Source organism: Hordeum vulgare, chromosome 1H (genome assembly GCF_904849725.1).
Source record: "Hordeum vulgare subsp. vulgare chromosome 1H, MorexV3_pseudomolecules_assembly, whole genome shotgun sequence".
Taxonomy (NCBI): Eukaryota; Viridiplantae; Streptophyta; class Magnoliopsida; order Poales; family Poaceae; genus Hordeum; species Hordeum vulgare.
The window spans coordinates 210,251,267-210,271,152 of record NC_058518.1 but is presented as its reverse complement, the minus strand read 5'-3'; positions in this window follow the sequence as shown (position 1 = coordinate 210,271,152).

Here is a 19,886-nt window from a genome sequence, read left to right as displayed (position 1 = left end):
CGGGCTTTCTGTCCATAGGCTCCGTTATTTTGGTTGGTCCCTAAAGGCCGAGCCATCCGCTGGGCGAGTCACGTCATGGGTTATATCCCTAACACTTGGTGATGTTTTTGCCCAATCCAATCATGAAGTGGACCATCATGAATTGGAAATTCATCCAAATGGGATCATCCACACTAGCTCATGGCTAGGCTTTCTTCATCTCCATGAAGTACTCGTCAAGGGACTTGGATCCTTGTATGGTGTTCTCCAATTGGCGTTGAAGATGTTTCGTGTATCTAGTAGGGACAAACTATCACCGCATCGCTTTCTTCATCTTGGGCCAACTCATGTCGTAACTCTTCAAAGGTGTGTGAAGCCACCATGACTAGTAATTGTCGTGGAAGTTCCTTGTGGCGCACTTTACTTGATCTTCAGAAGGGACTAGATGTAGCTTGAGGTAGAAGTCCATCTTGCGCTCCCACTCGAGATACTCCTCGGGGTCTTGAGTCCCATAGAAAGGAATCTTGTCGTCGGTTTCGAGGTCAGAGTAGCTTGTAGAAGTCAGAGACTTGACCTTGGGGAGCTTCTCTTGAGGTCCTTGTCGTTTGAATATGCCGCATATCCAAAGGTGAATATGCCTTGAAGTCGCTTGGCAAATATGCCAAGGTAGTTGCTGAAATCATCGAGCGGTGCTTTGTGTGAAGATCGTGACCTCACGTTCTTGTCGGTGATTGTGTTGATATCAATGTGACCTTGCCGGAAATGGTTTCTCAGAAGCATGTGCACATGAGCGTCTTCTCATAGATGAGGAAGACCTCTTGCGGGTGGCCATGAAGGCTTTGAGCTTCTCCAAGTGCTTGTCCATCTTGGTGTCTATGTGGTGCTTCTTCGCATTGAACTCGTATTCGTGATCATAGACCAAGGGAGATGTGTCCTCCCTATCCATAGAATCAATCGAGAAGGTGTGAGAATAAGATCGAATGAACATACAAAAGTTACATATTTCTGAAGTTGTAGATGGATCTCAAATACCACAATGTATGCAAGGAAAAGAGTGCAATTTGTGAAAACCATTGTCCAATCCTCACAACCAACAGAAATGGCTTATATTGGACCTGAGTGGGGTTAGTGGCACAAAATATCAAGCAAACTGAAATCCAAGATATTGTAAATGTTGAAATAGATCCAATAGACTCAAAATGCAAACCAAGTGAAAACAAATATCGAGGAAGGATATAAATATGCACACATGGTGGGATAATGGGGCTTGTGCAACAATAGGGATTAGCAATACAAAACTATCTAACAAGGAGAAGGCTCGTGTTGCAGAAACAGAAGGAGAGATGCTAGCTTATTGCATCTTTGGAAACGATTCACTACTTGGCGTTGAACCTATTCATGCAAGCAAAATGTTTCCTATACATGCTCCACTCTCTTTTTTCTTACAAGCTTTGATCTTTCTTTCTTGCTTAGACTCTTTTTTTTCTTTTTTTCGCTCTTCTCTTCCTTTTCACTATTTTTATTGAGCGTCAACTGTCAGTGAAGGACCGACACCTACAGGGACCAAAATGGTCCCCTTTTTGCTGGTTTGGCGGGGAGAGGGGTCGCGACAAGAACAAAACCAACAGTCACGGCCCAACAAGATATATTTACCTAGGTTCGGGCCGCGTGGTGCGTAAAACCCTACTCCTCCATGCGTTTAGTTATTCGGTTTCGGTTAGTGCAGATCTGTCCCCTTTTATAGCCTTTTGATTTACCAAAAAGCCAAAAGCCACAACTACTAAGCATCGGGCCTCCTTTTATAGGCGAAGGGATCATCACGCTGGCTCACTGGGTGAACGGTGGGTTCACGGGTGAAACAGCGCCGACCGATAGTTGTAGTGTTACTTCCTTGTCAGGGGTGCAATAAATGCTTTGACAAACTTCCCTGACCTCGTCAGGGGGGTTGGACACGTACTCACACATGGCATCTCCGGGGCGTTGCGCTGGCGTGCGGGCGGATATGTGGCTCATCCATCGTTGGTGGCGTGCTTGTCGGTGGAGGCGTTCGCAGGTCTTCCTGTTCCTCTCGGCAGGGAGGTGATGGCCTGCCAAGGCCTTGTTAGCCTTCCCGGCAAGGGTGGCTTCCCGAGGCTTAGTCCTTCTTCCTCGGCGGGAGGGTCTCGCCGCGGAATTGTCTATCTCCCCGGAAGGGAACTCCCGCCGGGGTCTCTTCATCCTTCCCAACAAGCGAGTGCTTGTCGGGGCTTGCAATCTGCACTTTGTGGCTTCTGAGTCTCGCTTCTGCACTAAGCCCCAGCGACGCGCCTTGCCAGTGTGGAGGGGCCTCCGGTGTCAGTGCACAAGTGTGGGGCACCAGAAAGCCCAGTCTTTAGTGTACTAGGAGGATCCCCCGGGCATGGGCCACACACGGGGGCGAGGCCTTGTTGGGCCAGGCCCAAAGCGGTGCACAGAGTCGTGGGCACTGGGCTTATCGGAACCGAGCCGTTATAGGCTTTCTTTCCCCACGTGGGCATTGAACGCACGAAGTGGGAGAGTGTGTGGCACGCGTGCGGTGGCCGAGGCAGCCGCGTGTGTGTGGAGCCGTTAGTTGGGCTACGAAGGGCCGGCCTGCGTTCCCCATAAAGGAAAAGAACTAGGGGCGTGGTTGCTTCCTTAGTTTCATGTTCCTCCAATCTTGACGTCGCTGTTGTATTCTTCCTCGAGACCGAGCCTCTGTTCCCTGATACGTCTCAAACGTATCTATAATTTTTGATGGTTTCACGCTGTTATCTTGTGTTCTTTGGTTGTTTTATGTACCTTTTTATATCTTTTTGGGACTAACTTATTAATTCAGTGCCAAGTGTCAGTTCCTCTTTTTTCGTGTTTTTGACTCTTTTCAGATCTGATTTTGGAACGGAGTCCAAACGGAACAAAAACCCCGAAATGATTTTTTCCCGAAAGGAAGAAGTCCACGGGGCTTTTGGCCCAAGCTAGGTGGGCTCGAGGGAGCCCACAAGCCCCCACTCCGCCACCAGGGGGGAGGCGGCAGTGGGCAGGCTTGTGGCCACCCTGGCCGCCCCCTGACCTAGGTCTTTGGCCTATAAATTCCCAAATATTCTGCAAAAAATCAAGGGAGCCTCGAAAATACTTTTCCTCCGCCGCAAGTTTCCGTTTCCGCAAGATCTCATCTGGAGACCCTTCCCCGCACCCTGCCAGAGGGGACTTTGGAGTTGGAGGGCTTCTTCATTATCATCATCGCCCCTACAATGACTCATGAGTAGTTCACTTCAGACCTATGGGTCCGTAGTTAGTAGCTAGATGGCTTCTTCTCTCTCTTGGATCTTCAACACAAAGTTCTCCATGATCTTCATGGAGATCTATCCGTTGTAATATTCTTTGGTGGTGTGTTTGTCGAGATCCCATGAATTGTGGACTTGTGATTAGATTATATATGATATATATTTGGGTCTTTGCTGATTTCTTATATGCATGATTTGATATCCTTGTAAGTCTCTCCGAGTCTTGGGTTTTGTTTGGCCAACTAGATCTATGATTCTTGCAATGGGAGAAGTGCTTGGTTTTTGGTTCTGCCATGTGGTGACCTTTCCCAGTGACAGTAGGGGCAGCAAGGCACACATCAAGCAGTTGCCATCAAAGGTAAAAAGATGGGGTTTTTATCATTGGTTTAAGATTATCCCTCTACATCATGTCATCTTGCTTAAGGCGTTACTCTATTCTTATGGACTTAATACACTAGATGCATGCTGGATAGCGGTCGACGTGTGGAGTAATAGTAGTAGATGCAGAAAGTATCGGTCTACTTATTTAGGACGTGATGCCTATAGAAATAATCATTGCATAGATATCGTCACGACTCTGCACAGTTCTATCAATTGCTCGACAGTAATTTGTTCACCCTCCGTCTATTTGCTTTCATGAGAGAAGCCACTAGTAAACACTACAACCCCCGGGTCTATTCACATCCATCGTTTACAACTCCGCTTTTACTTTGCTTTGTTACTTTGTTGATTTCAATTCTCACTTGGCAACCAATCTATAAGGGATTGACAACCCCTTCATAGTGTTGGGTGCAAGCTTTTGTGTTTGTGCAGCATATTGAGATACTCTTCCGCCGGATTGATACCTTGGTTCTCAAACTAACGGAAATCCTTACCGTCGTTGTGCTACATCACCCTTTTCGCTTCGAGGGAACACCAACGCAAGGCTCCAAGGCCACGGGGGAAATCCTTTGCGTACTTGCCTAGGAAGTCCCTTAAGGCGTAGCCGTAGCTGAAGGATTCCTGGTGCCGTCGACACAACTATTTATGGCGCCGTTGCAAGGGATACACAACAAACATCAGAAGTATTTCTGGCACCGTTGCCGGGGAGGAGAAATCAAGAACTATCCAACTAGGTCTCACAAACTCTTCTCTTGCATTTACTTTTGTTGCCAGTTGCCTCTCGTTTTCCTTTCCCCCACTTCACATTTGCCGTTTTCATTCGCCTTTCGCCTTCACCGTTTTCTTTTGCCTTTGTCGGTTTTCTTGCTCGCTTGTGTGCCTTGTGCCCTCAATATGCTTGCATCTTCGCTTGCTGAAAATCTAGTGATATGGATCTCCATCCACTTGCTAGTCTCTTTAAGAGACCCACTCATGTGGAACAAATTGCTATTAAGTTGAGGGCAATTGCCTATTTCTTTGGAGTTTTGCGTAAGATGCATGAATCTGAAAATTGTGAGGAAGAAACTCATGAAGTGATTCACGAGGGCTCCTTGGATGAAAAGCATGACTGCAATGATTTAACTATAAATCCTATTAGTGACAATCATGCTAAAAATATGCAAAACTCTAAGCTTGGGGATGCTAGTTTTGCTTTGTCCACTACTTATTGCAATAATCATGATTGGGGTGATGATCTTTCTTATGATCTTGAAAATTTGTTCAAACCCCAAGATGAATATGATATTTGCAATAATATTGGAAGTGGGTTTGGAGACGTCATGACTTTAGTTGATGACAATCCCACTATTTTTGAAGAGCGTCAACTTTGCATGCATGTGGATCATGAAAAGAATATCCTATGGGATAGCTATATTGTTGAATTTGAATATGACACCACATGTAATTGCTATGAGAGAGGAAAATATTTTGGTAGAAACTTTCATGTTACCAAATTACCTCTCGCTATGTTGAGATTGCTATTGTCTCTTTCTTCTTCCTTGCATATGGCAACTATTGGCTGTCTTGATAATCTGTTTTCCTATAAAATGCCTATGCATAGGAAGTATGTTAGACTTAGATGTGGTTTTCACATGCTTTAGGATGCTCTTTTTATGCTTCAATTCTTGTCTTTTGTGAGAGCATCATTGAATGCCTAGCTAAGGGCGTTAAACAAAAGCGCTTGTTGGGAGGCAACCCAACGAACCTATCATTTTTCTTTCTGTTTTGTGTTTTCCACACTTTCATAATTCTGTTATGATAGTGTTTTTTGTATTTCTTTTTGCGTTTGTGCCAAGCAAAACCGTTATGATTAGTCTTGGGGATGATCGTTTGGTCATGCTGGAAAAGATAGAAACTCTCTGCTCACGAAAAGAATTTTCATTTTTTTCCTGTAAGAGGTTTTGAGTTCATTCCTTTTGCTGTTGATTTCTATGCAAATTCTTCAGACTGTCGTAATTGTTCAGCATTTTTGAAGTAGCAGAGGTATAGAAAACATACAGATTGCTACAGACTGGTCTGCTGTTAACAGATTCTGTTTTTTGTTGTGTTGGTTGCTTATTTTGATGAAACTATGGATAGTATCGGGGGGGTATTAGCCATGGAAGGTTGAAAGTACAGTAACCCAACATCAGGAAAAGTAGAATTTAAGTTCTCTATAGTACCTAAGTAAGTGGTGGTTTGCTTTCTTGTACTAATGTTATCACGAGTTTCTGTTTAAGTTTCGTGTTGTGAAGTTTTCAACTTTTGGGTGAAGTTCTTATGGACAAAGTGATAAAAGAGTGGCAAGAGCTCAAGCTTGGGGATGCCCAAGGCACCCCAAGAGATTCAAGGATTCCGAAAAAGCCTAAGCTTGGGGATGGCCCGGGAAGGCATCCCCTCTCTCGTCTTCAATCCATCGGTAACGTTACTTGGGGCTATATTTTTATTCACCACATGTTATGTGTTTTTGCTTGGAGCGTCTTGTATCGTAGGAGTATTTTATTTTTGTTGTGTCACAATCATCCTTGCTGCACACCTAGAGAGAGAGAGACATGCACTCACCGTGATTTTGTCGACCTTCACTTATATCTTTTGGTAGACAATTCAGCTCACATGTGCTTCACTTATAACTTTTGAGCTAGATACTTTTTCTCTATGTGCTTCACTTATATATTTTAGAGCGCAGTGGTGCGTGGCTTGTTAGTTGATCTATGCTTCAAAAGTAGTCTCAAAAGGGGTAGTTATCCAAAGGGATACGAAAACATCCACCTTCATGTGCTTTGAATAGTTAGAGAAGTTTGATTCATCTCAATTAGCTTTGAGTTGTGGTTATGGTAATATTGAAGTCATGCTAGTAAGGTGTTGTGGATCTAGAAATACTTGTGTTGAAGTTAGTGATTCCCGTAGCATGCATGTATGGTGAACCGCTATGTGATGAAATCTGAGCATGATTAGTATATTGATTGTCATGCTTTGCGTGGCAGTCGGGATCGCGCGATGGTTTATACCTACCAACCCTTCCCCTAGGAGTTTGCGTTGAATGCTTTGTTTCGATTACTAATAAAACTTTTGCAACAAGTATATGAGTTCTTCATGACTAATGTTGAGTCCATGGTTTAGATGCACTTTCACCTTCCACCATCACTATCTTCTTAGTGCCGCGCAATTTTCGCCGGTGCACAAAACCCACCATTAGCCTCCCTCAAAACAGCCACCATACCTACCTACTATGGCTTTTGCAAAGTCATTCCGGGATATATTGCCATGCAACTACCACCATGACATGTGCCACCACGTCTACATTTCCTTTGCATGATCGTAAGATAGCTAGCATGATGTTTCCACTGATGTATATGCCATGCTAGATCATTGCCACGGTACACTACCGAAGGCATTCCATCTAGAGTCATAATTGCTCTAAGTTTTGAGTTGAAAGTTTGATGATCATCATTATTGGAGCATTGTCCCATGTGAGGAAATAAAAGAGGCCAAAGAAGCCCACAAAAAAAAGAGGCCAAAGAGCCCACCAAAAAAAATGAGAGAAAAAGAGAGAAGGGACAATGCTACCACTTTTTCCACACTTGTGCATATTGAGCACCATGATCTTCATGATCGAGAGTCTCTCATTTTGTCACCACCATATAGCTAGTGGGAAATTTTCATTATATAACTTGGCTTGTATATTCCAATGATAGGCTTCCTCAAAATTGCCTTAGGTCTTCTTGAGCAAGCAAGTTGGATGCACACCCACTAGTTTTCTTTACGAGCTTTCACATACTTGTAGCTCTAGTGCATCATTTGTATGGAAATCCCTACTCATTCACATTGATATCTATTGATGAGCATCTCCACAGCTCATTGATATGCCTAGTTAATGTGACTATCTTCTCCTTTTTGTCTTGCAACCTCCACCACATTCCACACCATCTATAGTGCTATAACCATGACTCACGCTCATGTATTGCATGAGAGTTGAAAATGTTTGAGAAAGTAAAGGTGTGAAACAATTACTTGGCCAATACCGGGGTTGTGCATGATTTAAATTCGTTGTGCAATGATGATAGGGCATAGCCAAACTATATGCTTTTGTAGGGATAACTTTCTTTTGGCCTTGTTATTTTGAAAGTTCATGATTACTTTGCTAGTTTGCTTGAATTATTATCGTTTCCACGTCAATAGCAAACTATTGTTTTGAATCTAATGGATCTGAACATTCACGTCACATAAGAGGAATTACAAAGGACACCTATGCTAGGTAGCATGAAAGCATCAAAAATTCATTCTTATCACTTCCCTACTCGAGGACGAGCAGGAGTTAAGCTTGGGGATGCTTGATACGTCTCAAACGTATTTATAATTTTTTATGGTTTCACGCTGTTATCTTGTGTTCTTTGGTTGTTTTATGTACCTTTTTATATCTTTTTGGAACTAACTTATTAATTCAGTGCCAAGTGCCAGTTCCTGTTTTTTCCGTGTTTTTGACTCTTTTCAGATCTGATTTTGGAATGGAGTCCAAACGGAAGAAAAACCCCGAAATGATTTTTTCCTGAATGGAAGAAGGCCAGGGGGCTTTTGGGCCAAGCCAGGTGGGCTCCAGGGAGCCCACAAGCCCCCACTTCGCCACCAGGGGGGAGACGGCGGTGGGCAGGCTTGTGGCCTCCCTGGCCGCCCCCTGACCTAGGTCTTTGGCCTATAAATTCCCAAATATTCCGCAAAAAATCAGGGGAGCCTGCTGGAGGGGACTTTGGAGTTGGAGGGCTTCTTCTTCATCATCATCGCCCCTCCATTGACTCGTGAGTAGTTCACTTCAGACCTACGGGTTCGTAGTCAGTAGCTAGATGGCTTCTTCTCTCTCTTGGATCTTCAATACAAACTTCTCCATGATCTTCATCGAGATCTATCCAATGTAATCTTCTTTGGCGGTGTGTTTGTCGAGATCCGATGAATTGTGGACTAGTGATCAGATTATCTATGATATATACTTGAGTCTTTGCTGATTTCTTATATGCATGAATTGATATCCTTGTAAGTCTCTCTGAGTCTTTGGTTTTGTTTGGCCAACTAGATCTATGATTCTTGCAATGGGAGAAGTGCTTGGTTTTGGGTTCTGCCATGTGGGGACCTTTCCCAGTGACAGTAGGGGCAGCAAGGCACACATCAAGCAGTTGCCATCAAGGGTAAAAAGATGGGGTTTTTATCATTGGTTTGAGATTATCCCTCTACATCATGTCATCTTGCTTACGGTGTTACTCTGTTCTTATGGACTTAATACACTAGATGCATGTTGGATAGCTGTCAACGTGTGGAGTAATAGTAGTAGATGCAGAAAGTATCGGTCTACTTGTTTCGGACGTGATGCCTATAGAAATAATCATTGCATAGATATGGTCACGACTCTACACAGTTCTATCAATTGCTCGACGGTAATTTGTTCACCCTTCGTCTATTTGCTTTCATGAGAGAAGCCACTAGTTAACACTACGGCCCCCGGGTCTATTCACATCCATCGTTTACAACTCCGCTTTTACTTTGCTTTGTTACTTTGTTGCTTTCAGTTCTCACTTGCCAAACAATCTATAAGGGATTGACAACCCCTTCATAGCGTTGGGTGCAAGCTTTTGTGTTTGTGCAGGATCTTGAGATACTCTTCCGCCGGATTGATACCTTGGTTCTCAAACTGAGGGAAATACTTACCGGCGCTGTGCTACATCACCCTTTCGCTTCGAGGGAACACCAACCCAAGGCTCCAAGGCCACGGGGGAAATCCTTTTCATACTTGCCTAGGAAGTCCCTTAAGGCGTAGCCGTAGCTGAAGGATTCCTGGTGCCGTCGACACAACTATTTCTGGCGCCGTTGCAAGGGATACACAACAAACATCATACCCCCCTTCTCCTTCCCAAAACTGTTTCCCCCCATAGTCGCCCCTCCTACCGTCGACATGCCTCCGAAGGGGTGCAGAGCCAAGAAGGGGAAACCAGCGAACACGGAGAAGGAGATGGTGAAGAAGCGGCAGGAGCTTGCCTTCTTCCCCCGGGGATTGAGGCGCGCGCCTTGTCGGACCGTTACTGTTTCATGTCGGCGGTGAAGACGACGGCGCATCCGGCCACCATCGTGAACGCCTCGGAATCGGGCCACGAACCGAATAAGTACATGTTCTACGTCGATTACTTCTATTGCGGGCTCTGCCCACCTTTCTCGGAGTTCTTCGTTGATATCATGCAGACCTACGGCTTTCGGCTTCTATATTTCACGCTGAATGTCGTGACGTGCATGTCGATATTCACGCATCTCTGCGAAAACTTCGTCGGCATCGTCCCCAACACCACCCTCTTTCGCCACTACTTCATCCCCCGAATCCAAAGAGGGGACACCCTTTCTGGCCCCATCACCTGGGTTCCGCGGACCGGGTGCCAGGAGGAATATTTGGAAGGGACTCTTCGGGAGAAGTGGGAGGAGTGGCGAGGGAAGTGGTGTTGGATTCGGGAAATGGGGTTTTTGCCCTTCTGCGAGAACTGAACCGCCAAGATTGAGGCCCGGGGCGATGACTTGAGCAACCTCGACCCAAACGATGAGAAATTGGCCATCCCCATCACCAGGATCATGCACCTGAGGGCCGCTGGTCTTACGATGGAAATGGTGACCTCCGATTTCATATGAATGCGGATCGCCCCCTTCAGCACAGAGGGGGGAGGCTAGGGTCGGCATATTCGAATGGGGCAGACATAATGCGACTGCGGCCTGGGTTGTACAGCAACCTGACCGTCCTCCAGCACGCATTCGTCTGCAGCAAGCTGTTCAATTTTGACCCCAAGCTTCGGCTTCCGGCGGGCGTTATTCCCCTGTTCATCAGCTCGGCCTTGGGCGCGCTCATGGCAATAATGCCGGAGTGCAATGCCCATGGTGTCCTTTTGACCTGGGTTCAACCATCGGACGAGGTCGTCTTCTCCTTTTCTGACCGAAAAGGTTGCCAGGGTGGAGGAGGTCGTGCTCAGCCACCCCACCACTAAAGAGGAGGTCGAGCGTCTCGTGGTGCAGCGTACCCAAGGGTTGGCAGAGCAGCATAACGGTGCCCTTGTCGCCAAGGCCTGCGAATTTGCCGAGGAATTGAAGAAGATGGCGGATAGGGCCATTTCCGCCGAAACAGCCAAGGAGGAGCTTGCTGTAAGGGCGAGGGAGCTGGACGAGAACCTCGTCGAGCTCGAGAAAGAAGACCCTCTCTATCCTAACGGAGGCTCAAGCTGCCGCCTCCGATGTTTCCGCCAACCTCCTCTCCATCGACAACGCCGTCGCCGTGCTACAAGGGAAACTAGCCTCCTCGGAGGAAGCTCTCCAAGATAGTCGTGCTCGCGAGGAGGCCCTAGTCGTGAAGCTCCATGGCGAGGCTCACGAGCTCAACTCCGTTACCGCTACTCGTGTAGCTTATGCGCACGACGTCGAGCTGTGGACTGAGCGTCTTGTTGACGTGGCCCGGAAAGGTTGCCACGCATATGTCCGCCATGGGCATCCAGGGCTTGGAGTACCCTTTGGACCCGGCGGTGTCCCATAGCACCCGGCTGACCTTGTTCTTTGAAGGTGTGGTGGACTCTTTGAAGCAGTGCTAGGCCGGTAAATTAGCTCGCCTTGCAAACAAGTCCCGCGAGCTCTCCCGAGGCGCTCTCTTGAAGGTGCTCACCAAACTGGTGTACCAGAACCCTGGCATGAGCTTCTCTCTTGGACGCATACCGGAGGGTGTGGACCTCGAGGCGCTCGAAGAGCTCGTCATGGCCATTGTCAACAAGGTGGGCCGGGTCAAGAGGGTGCAAGGTTCCCACTGGGATAAATGGCTTCGCGTACCCCTGTCCCTGCGACCTTAAATTCATGGACATTTTTAAGCTTAGAAATGCGCTTATCAGGGTTTGTAATATACCCGTTACTTTTCTCGAATGGGTGTGATCTCCTTTCAGCCGCCCTTGCTTTGTATGGTTTTTCCTTGTGTTGCGCTTCCGCCGGCATGTCTTGCCGGAGATGCTAGGGAAGATAGGCCTTTGCTTCCTTGCCAGGCTCCTCACCACCGGCAATGTGCCTTGCCGCCTCTTTGTTTTGGCTTCGCACTATCGAGCACGCCTCTGATCAATGCGGAGGACCATCAAAGGCCGCTAGTTGACGGGCGCGCTTCCAAATAGTATTGAAGGCATCCGTGGCTAGGCTCTTCGGCACACAAGTTTTCCATACAAGACTTTGAAGGCACTGGTAAGGAGCTATACCTTGAACCAGGAGTTTGCTCGGAGTTTCTGTCACTTATCACTTGGACCGCGATGCTCCTGTCGACTCCGGGCTCGTTCTTCTCGTGTATGTTGTATGCCTCCTCCTCTTCTTACCCCCCGGCAAACTTGTGCATGTAGAAAACATGTTCTTTGTGAAAAGAAAGAAGACAAAATAGACATAGATATATTGGTGTATGTTAGTTTATATACATGCATGATTTAATCATGAGAAATCTAGATGATGCATGACGCTAAACTTTATTTGACTGCACTTACGGTCTTTGCCTGGCTTTCTACAAAGGATTACATGCAACATCCGCAAGACTGGCACAAAAGGTGGTCACCGGTATACCCGCCGACCTCTCCCTACGGATAGAACTTGCGAAAATGTTCGATGTTTGGTTGTGCACTAAAGACTAGGGTCTCCAGCGCCCCAGACTAGTGTGCGTACACGGACAACCCCTCTGCAGCGGTAAGGCGCATCAGTGGAGCTTAGGGCGGAAGCAAGACTCAGAAGCCACCAAGTACAGATTGCAAGCCCCCCGACAAGCACTCGCTTGCGGGGAAAGAAGAAGAGACCCCGGCAGGAGCTCCCTATCGGGGGATAGACACTGCCACAACATGGCCCTCACGCCGAGGGAGAAGGACTGAGCCCCGGCAAGCCACCCATGCCGGGAAGATTGACAAGGCCTCGGCAGGCCATCACCCCTCTGCCGAGAGGAACAGGAAGACCCCCGGCAAGGTAACCCTGCCGGAAAGAAAGAGAAGGCTCGAGGAGAGGCGCGGGCCCAGGGCGCCCCCGCGGCTTGTGAACGCCTCCACCGACGAACACACCACCGCCGATGCATCACCCACGTGTCCGCCCGCATGCAGTGCAACACCATGAAGTTGCCACGTGTGGGTACGTGTCCAACCCCCCTGACGAGGTTAGGGAAGTATGTCGAAGCATTTAATGCACCGCGGTAACACTGTAACTCTCGGTCGGTGTTGTTTCACTCATGAATCCACCGTTCACCCAGTGAGCCACTTTGGTGACCCCTTCGCCTATAAAAGGAGGCCCGAGGCTCAGTAGTAAGGACTTTTGGCTTTTTGACCAATCGGAAGGTTGTAAAGAGGGATAGATCTACCGTAACCCAAAACGAATAAATAAACTCATGCAGGAGTAGGGTTTTACGCACCACGCGGCCCGAATCTGGGTAAAAAGATCTTGCCGGGCCCTCATTGTTGGTTCTGCTCATGCCTTGACCCCTCTCCCTGCCAAACCAGCAAAAAGGGGACCGTTGAGGGGCCCATAGGTGTCGATCCTTTCACCGACATCTTTGGTGCGCCACGTAGGGGGATCGCCGGAAGTAGGTCGGCGTCAGCGCCGCCCCGATCTAATGAGCCGCTCATCGGCTCCACGGATCTCAGTTCGCCGCTGCATCTTCCCTGAGTTGGAGGAGGCAGTGGCTGCTCTGCCCGCACGAGAGCTCATAGCACCTCCATTGGTGCTATGCGAGCGCGGGTGGAAGGAGTGGAAGCCCCGAGCTCCGCATCACCCGGCAAACACACCTCCTTGGAACGACGCGCTGCTGTCGAGGGCGTGACAAGAGGCTTTGGCCAGGCCTCTCACGCTTACTCTGACCGACGCACATATCCAGAGTGTTGCATGGTCTTCGAGAATGCATCTGAGGCCACGAACCGACCCTTTACGCGCCCTCTGGCTCGCATTTCTCCTTGGAGCATTGTGACGCCCGAAAGATGCTCTCGGGGGCTCCGCCAGCAAATCTCTTGCAAAAGAGATGAGAAAGTGATACGCTCCAGCGTGCCTCTTTCCTTCAGAGTGGCCAAAGGCCACCAGCAAAAACCTTGTCGGCAAGAAGGCCACTGGAGGCAACATCAGCTTGTTGGGGGTACGTATATTCCTCCTCGGCGGCACCTTCAGACGCTGCGGCTAGGAATGCGGCGACGCGCGAGATAAGTGCAGAGGAAATTTTTTGCCAGGCTCTTGGTAGATTGGTTGTATCCTTTTGAAGCATCGACTTTTGTGTGAGAATTCCGCACGCAGATTGACCTTGCTAGGATCAGTGCACTCTGACTGTGTTTCGAGCCTGTTCAACAACTTGAGTGTCCACAGAGCGCCCCCATCTCGTTTCGAACTCGTTCAACGTTTCAGACGTCTACGTAGCAGCTTATTTCGCCTCGAGCCACGCTCGACGATTTACATGGTTGCACTAAGTGCAGAAAGGAGTCTTGCTGGTGACGACCTCCTCTGTTGAGTTTTCTAAGGATCCACACCTCTTAATACTCGCGGGAGGATATTTCAAGCCGACAAGAATCCGGAAAGTGCAACGGAATAATCATACAAAATGAGAGTCGAATAAAGGATGCATCTATTCATTCATTTTTCTAGATAAAATTAATACCATTTACAAAGCATTGTTGTCCTAACCTAAAGACTCTGTGTTTTGACGAGGAACGACCTATGCGAAGGGAGTGAAGTTCGAAAAGACAAAGGAGGCCAGCCCCCCAGCGCAACCGAGGCTGGTCCCTCCTGGACCAGCATTGCGCAGTGGAGAACAATGCCGGTGGACAGGGTGACCAGAGGATATGAACGGGCCGGAGCCAATGGTCGCGCCCCCTCAAAGACGAGGCATCGATGCAGTCTCCGGCAAGGTGCCCCGCTAGGCGAGGAAAGGGCGCGAGCGTGCCTTGGCGGCAGGGCCAGCAGTAAGTTGGAGCTCGGGGAGTCATACTCTGACTTGACCCCCCGGGATCCCGACCTGCCAAGAGTGCCACTACCGCCGTTGTCCCCCTCGTTTCTATCGCTCTAGGAGGGATACTCGGCGCCACTCGAGCCCTCTTTGCACCAGCCGAGACGCACACCTGTGTGCCCGTGAAACTTGACGGATAGCATATTTTCCTCCGCTAGCTTAAAGCGGAGGATATGCCTATCCTCAAGGCTTTGGGCACGGGCGAAGGCTTAACAGCCTCGCCCGAGCAACATGGAGTGGCGCTTCGAGTACTCCACGCGCGCCTGCATAGCACCGTGGGAGCAGTCATGCGCCCGCAACCACAAGACAGGGGGCGTGACAGCCTCCATCGCCCTAGCGAAAGGGCAGGGGAGATACAAATGGCCCAGTAGAACGCGGTGCAGCTCTATGACGAACTCCAGCGTCGTCCCGTCTAAGTGCCTTCCAAGCCCAAGAGAAGGCGGAGACGGTGGAGTAGCTCTCTGCCTCCCTCAGCCACGACCCCGACATCCTAGGCCCCTCGAACCTCTCTAGCCACGGTCAACGGGGAACCGCTGGTTACGGCCCCTGAAGTTGTGGCATGATCCAAGCGGGATCCCCTTGCCGCCCTGGCAGTCGGCCCCATCCCCTAACCATGGTTAGGGGAGAGTGCCACCGGCAAAGCTGAAAGAAACACCCTAATTTATAGGGCAAATCTTGGGGGTCACCCTCCTCGCTCCAGAAGCCGCCGCCCCTCTCGCCCAATTGCCCTCAACTCATGAGCGGAACATGGAACCGCCCTGATGCACCAATGCATGGAGGGGTGGGTCCATCCATGCCCGCGGCTTTTGAGGCCAGGATCGCCACTTGCCCGACCGCCGCTGCGCATGTCCCACACGTGGCAGAGGCGTTTTCAGGGAATAAAGAGGCCATTATGCGGACGCCGCACACCCTCCCACTTCGCGCGTCAATGTGTGATGTGGGGAAAGAAAGCCTGTAACGGCTCGATTCCGATAATCTCGGCGCCCACGAGTCCGCGCACCGCTTTGGGCCTGGCCCAACAAGGCCTCGCATGCGTGTGTGGCCCAGGCCCGAGGGCTCGTGTCGGTGCACTGAAGATTTGGGTCTCGAGTGCCCAGACTAGTGTGCGGACACCGGCAGCCCCTCTGAAGCGGCAAGGCGCGTAGCTGGAGCTTAGGGAGGAAGCAAGACTCAGAAGCCACCAAGTACAGATTGCAAGCCCCCCGGCAAGCACCCACTTGCTGGGAAAGAAGAAGAGACCCCGGCAGGAGCTCCTTGCAGGGGGGTAGACAATGCTATGGCGAGGACCTCCCGCCGAGGGAGAAGGACTGAGCCCCGGCAAGCCACATTTGCCTAGAAGATTGATAATGCCTCGGCAGGCCATCAACCCCCTGCCGAGAGGAATAGGAAGACCCCCGGCAAGGTAACCCTACCGGGAAGGAAGAGAAGGCCCGAGGAGAGGCACGGTCCTAGGGAGCCCTCGCGGCGTGTGAACGCATCCACCGACAAACACGCCACCACTGATGCGTGAGCCACGTGTCCGCCCGCACGCCAGTGCAATGCCCCGAAGTTGCCACGTGTGGGTATGTGTCCACCCCCTCTGACGAGGCCAGGGAAGTCTGTCAAATCATTTAATGCACCATAGTAACACTGTAACTGTCGGTCGGCGTTGTTTCACTCATGAACCCACCGTTCACTCACTGAGCCACTGTGGTGACCCCTTCGCCTATAAAAGGAGGCTTGAGGTTCAGTAGTAAGGACTTTTGGGATTTTGACCAATTGAAAGGGTGTAAAGAGGGACATATCTACAGTAACCCAAAACGAATAACTAAACGCATGGAGGAGTAGGGTTTTATGCACCACGCGGCCCGAACCTAGGTAAGAAGATCTTGCCGAGCCCTGACTGTTGGTTCTGCTCTTACCGCGACCCCTCTCCCCGCCAAACCAGCAAAAAGGGCACCGTTGAGGCCCCCATAGTTATTGATCCTTTCACGGACAATGTTCCAGGAGTTGCTCACCGGAATTCCATCCTCTGTCTCCAGTCGGCCTGCGCCAGTCCTGGTGACTCGCACTACCCGATATGGGCCTTCCCACTTCGGCGTCAACTTGTTTGAGTTCTTGGCCGACTGAACGTGCCGAAGTACAAGGTCGCCTTCCTCAAGACTTCGGGCTCGCACCTTGCGGCTGTGGTAGCAACGCTTGGCTTGCTGGTAGCAAGAGGCTTGCACAGCTGCCTGAAGAGGGCTTTCCTCAAGGAGCACGACGTCATCTTGGCGTTGTTGCTCTTGCTCGAGCTCATCGTAAGCGAGCACCCAAGGCGATCCATAAATGAGTTCTGTGGCAAGAACCACCTCTGCCCCGTAGACCAGGGACAAGGGTGTCTTGCCGGTGGCTCGATTTGGTGTCGTTCTCATCGACCAAAGAGCCATTGGCAGGTCGTCAATCCAGTTCCTTCCATGTTTTTGCAGCTTGTTAAAAGTTCTTGTTTTGAGTCCTCGCACCACTTCAGCATTTTCCCTTTCCGCTTGCCCGTTGCTCCTTGGGTGGGCAACAGAAGCAAAGCATATTCGGCTTTCGAGATCATGGGCATACTGCATGAAGGCGCGACTCATGAATTGGGTGTCGTTGTCCATGATAATTCTATTTGGGACAGCAAAACGGCAGACTATTCCCTTGAAGAACTTAATGGCTGACTGCGCAGTCACCTTCCTCACTGGCTCCACTTCCAGCCACTTTGTGAACTTGTCGATTGCCATGTACAAGTACTCAAATCCCCCGGCAGCGCGGGTAAAGGGGCCGAGTATATCGAGCCCCAGACCAAAAATTGCCAGGAGAGAGGGATTGTCTGGAGTGCTTGAGCTGGTTGATGAGCTTTCTTCGAGTCAAAACATGGAGAGCTGTGGGCCCAAAGAAACCTTGCCGAAATGCTTTGCCGGCAAGTGCTCTTGACCCTATGTGGGAGCCACATATGCCTCCGTCTATCTCAGCCAACAGCTCTAGGCCTTCATCTCAGGGGATACATTTCAATTTCACTCCGTTCAGCCGTCTTCTGTAGAGAGTGTCATTGATGAACTCATACATGTTGGACTGACAGGCTACTCTTTCTGCTTCTTCCTGCTCTTCGGGCGCGTGGTTCGACGGCAAGGACCAAATGCATGTCTTCCGCCGGGGTGGTATCCCCCCCCCCCCGGCAGAGTGGAGGCCATCCCCGGCAACCTTTCCCCCGGCAGGACCCTAGATAGAATTTCCCGGCAGGTCTGTTGGGAAGTACTCGCCGGAGTCCAACTTTATTCTCTTTTCTTCTCGGGCTGATGTCATCACGGATGGTTGGGTGAGCCGTAGCATGAAAGTCCCTCGTTCCACAGGTAACTTAAGAGTGCCGCTCTTCGACAGGTCATTGGGATAGTATTTTTAGCACGGGGGATGTGCTCTGCCTGTAGACTGTCGAAGCGCTCTTCCAGCTTCCTCACTTCTTCGACGTACGCCTCCATCAGCGGGCTCTGGTAGTCCTTGTTGATTTGTCGAACGACCAACTGTGAGTCGCCTCTGATGATCAACTTTCTAATTCCGAGGTTTGCCGCGATCCTGAGACCGGCGAGGAGCCCCTCGTACTCGGCAGTATTGTTGGTCGACTGCTCCCGGGGGAAATATATCTGCACCACATACTTTAGGTGTTCTCCGGTGGGGGCGACAAGCAGCACGCCGGCCCCTGCCCCTTGGAGGGAGAACGCACCGTCGAAGTACATGATCCACTCTTGGTTTGCTTCCTTGCCCGGGAGGGTGGATTCTTGAATCTCATCATCGGGTGTTGGAGTCCACTCAACAATAAACTCTGCCAGGGCTCTGCTCTAGATGGTTGATGTGCTCTCGAACTTTAGGCCGAAGCTGGATAACTCCAATGCCCATTCCACTATCCTGCCGGTGGCATCAGGGTTCCGCATAACCCTTTGTAGAAGGAAACGGGTGATGACGGTGACCACATGTGCTTGGAAATAATGGCACAGCTTCCTTGAGGACACGAGGAGGCCGAAAAGCAAGTTTTGCACCCCCGAGTATCTCGACCGCGCTCCCTATAGGAGGGAGCTGACGAAACAGATGGGGCACTGCACCACCTTCTTCACTACAAGGAATATGCTAATACACGACGTTATTTTTTCGTCACTACATCGTCACGGTTTTTAATTTACGACGATCTCACGAAGAAAAACCAAGCATCGAAAACGGAGCGTCACAAATGAATAGCAGCGACGTTTTGATCAAAATTGTCGTAACTTTTACGATGATTCCTAGATCGTCGTAACCTTTACGATGATCCTAAATCGCCATTGGCAATCAAACTCAGTCCTACGTGGCAGTCCTACGTTGCAAAATTACGAGGAAATCAAAACGTAATGATTGAAATCGGCCCAACCCATTTAAATTGATCACATGGGCTGGTTTTATTTTTCTCGGCTTTTTCTTATTGGGCTTGTTTTGGGCCTTAACCTATTTACAACCACTTTAGTATTTTTTTGTATAATTATAATTTGGGCCTTGTCCTTTTAGTGCCCAAATACATTTCATCCAGTTTAAGTTTTGGCCTTTTTTATTTTTGGACCAGGCCCATTATTTTAGCCTTTTTAATTTTGGGTTGTGGCCTTTTAGTTTCTACTGATTTTCTTTTCTGGCCATTTTATTTTTTGTACTGGTCGACATGTCATGTTGATCTCAAAATTAGTCCCACACGTCAAAAATTTCACATTTTGTAAAATAAAAATCATAACTTGGTCCCCTTGTCAAGTTGCCATTTCATAGGTATTCAAATCACATTCACAATCGTCATCATAACTTGGTCCCCTTTTTATATCATAACTTGGACCCCTTTTACTTTTACAATAGTTTTTAGACCTTCAGCTAGGCATCACGCTGCACATCATCATGAACCTTCAGTATTGGGGGAATGGCTTCCCAGCCAGGAATGACACGAACATCATGAATGCCCTCCTGCCATACGCCTCTCACCGACGCAAATGTCAGACCTTCATACACCTCAGACCACCCTCCTACCTGCAAATGCAAAGAGGTTACATTGTCACTGCGACAAAATTTCAAGTGCTGAAGAGCAATGGCTACACAAGTACATGACCAACATAGTACCATGGGTACCAAGAATGGGTACCAGCAGATGTTAGTCTTCAGACCAAGGTGGCTGAGCAAAAAACTCTCGCGCCAGGACAACCTCGCGCAAGGACAACCGAATCCGTGTGTCGGCT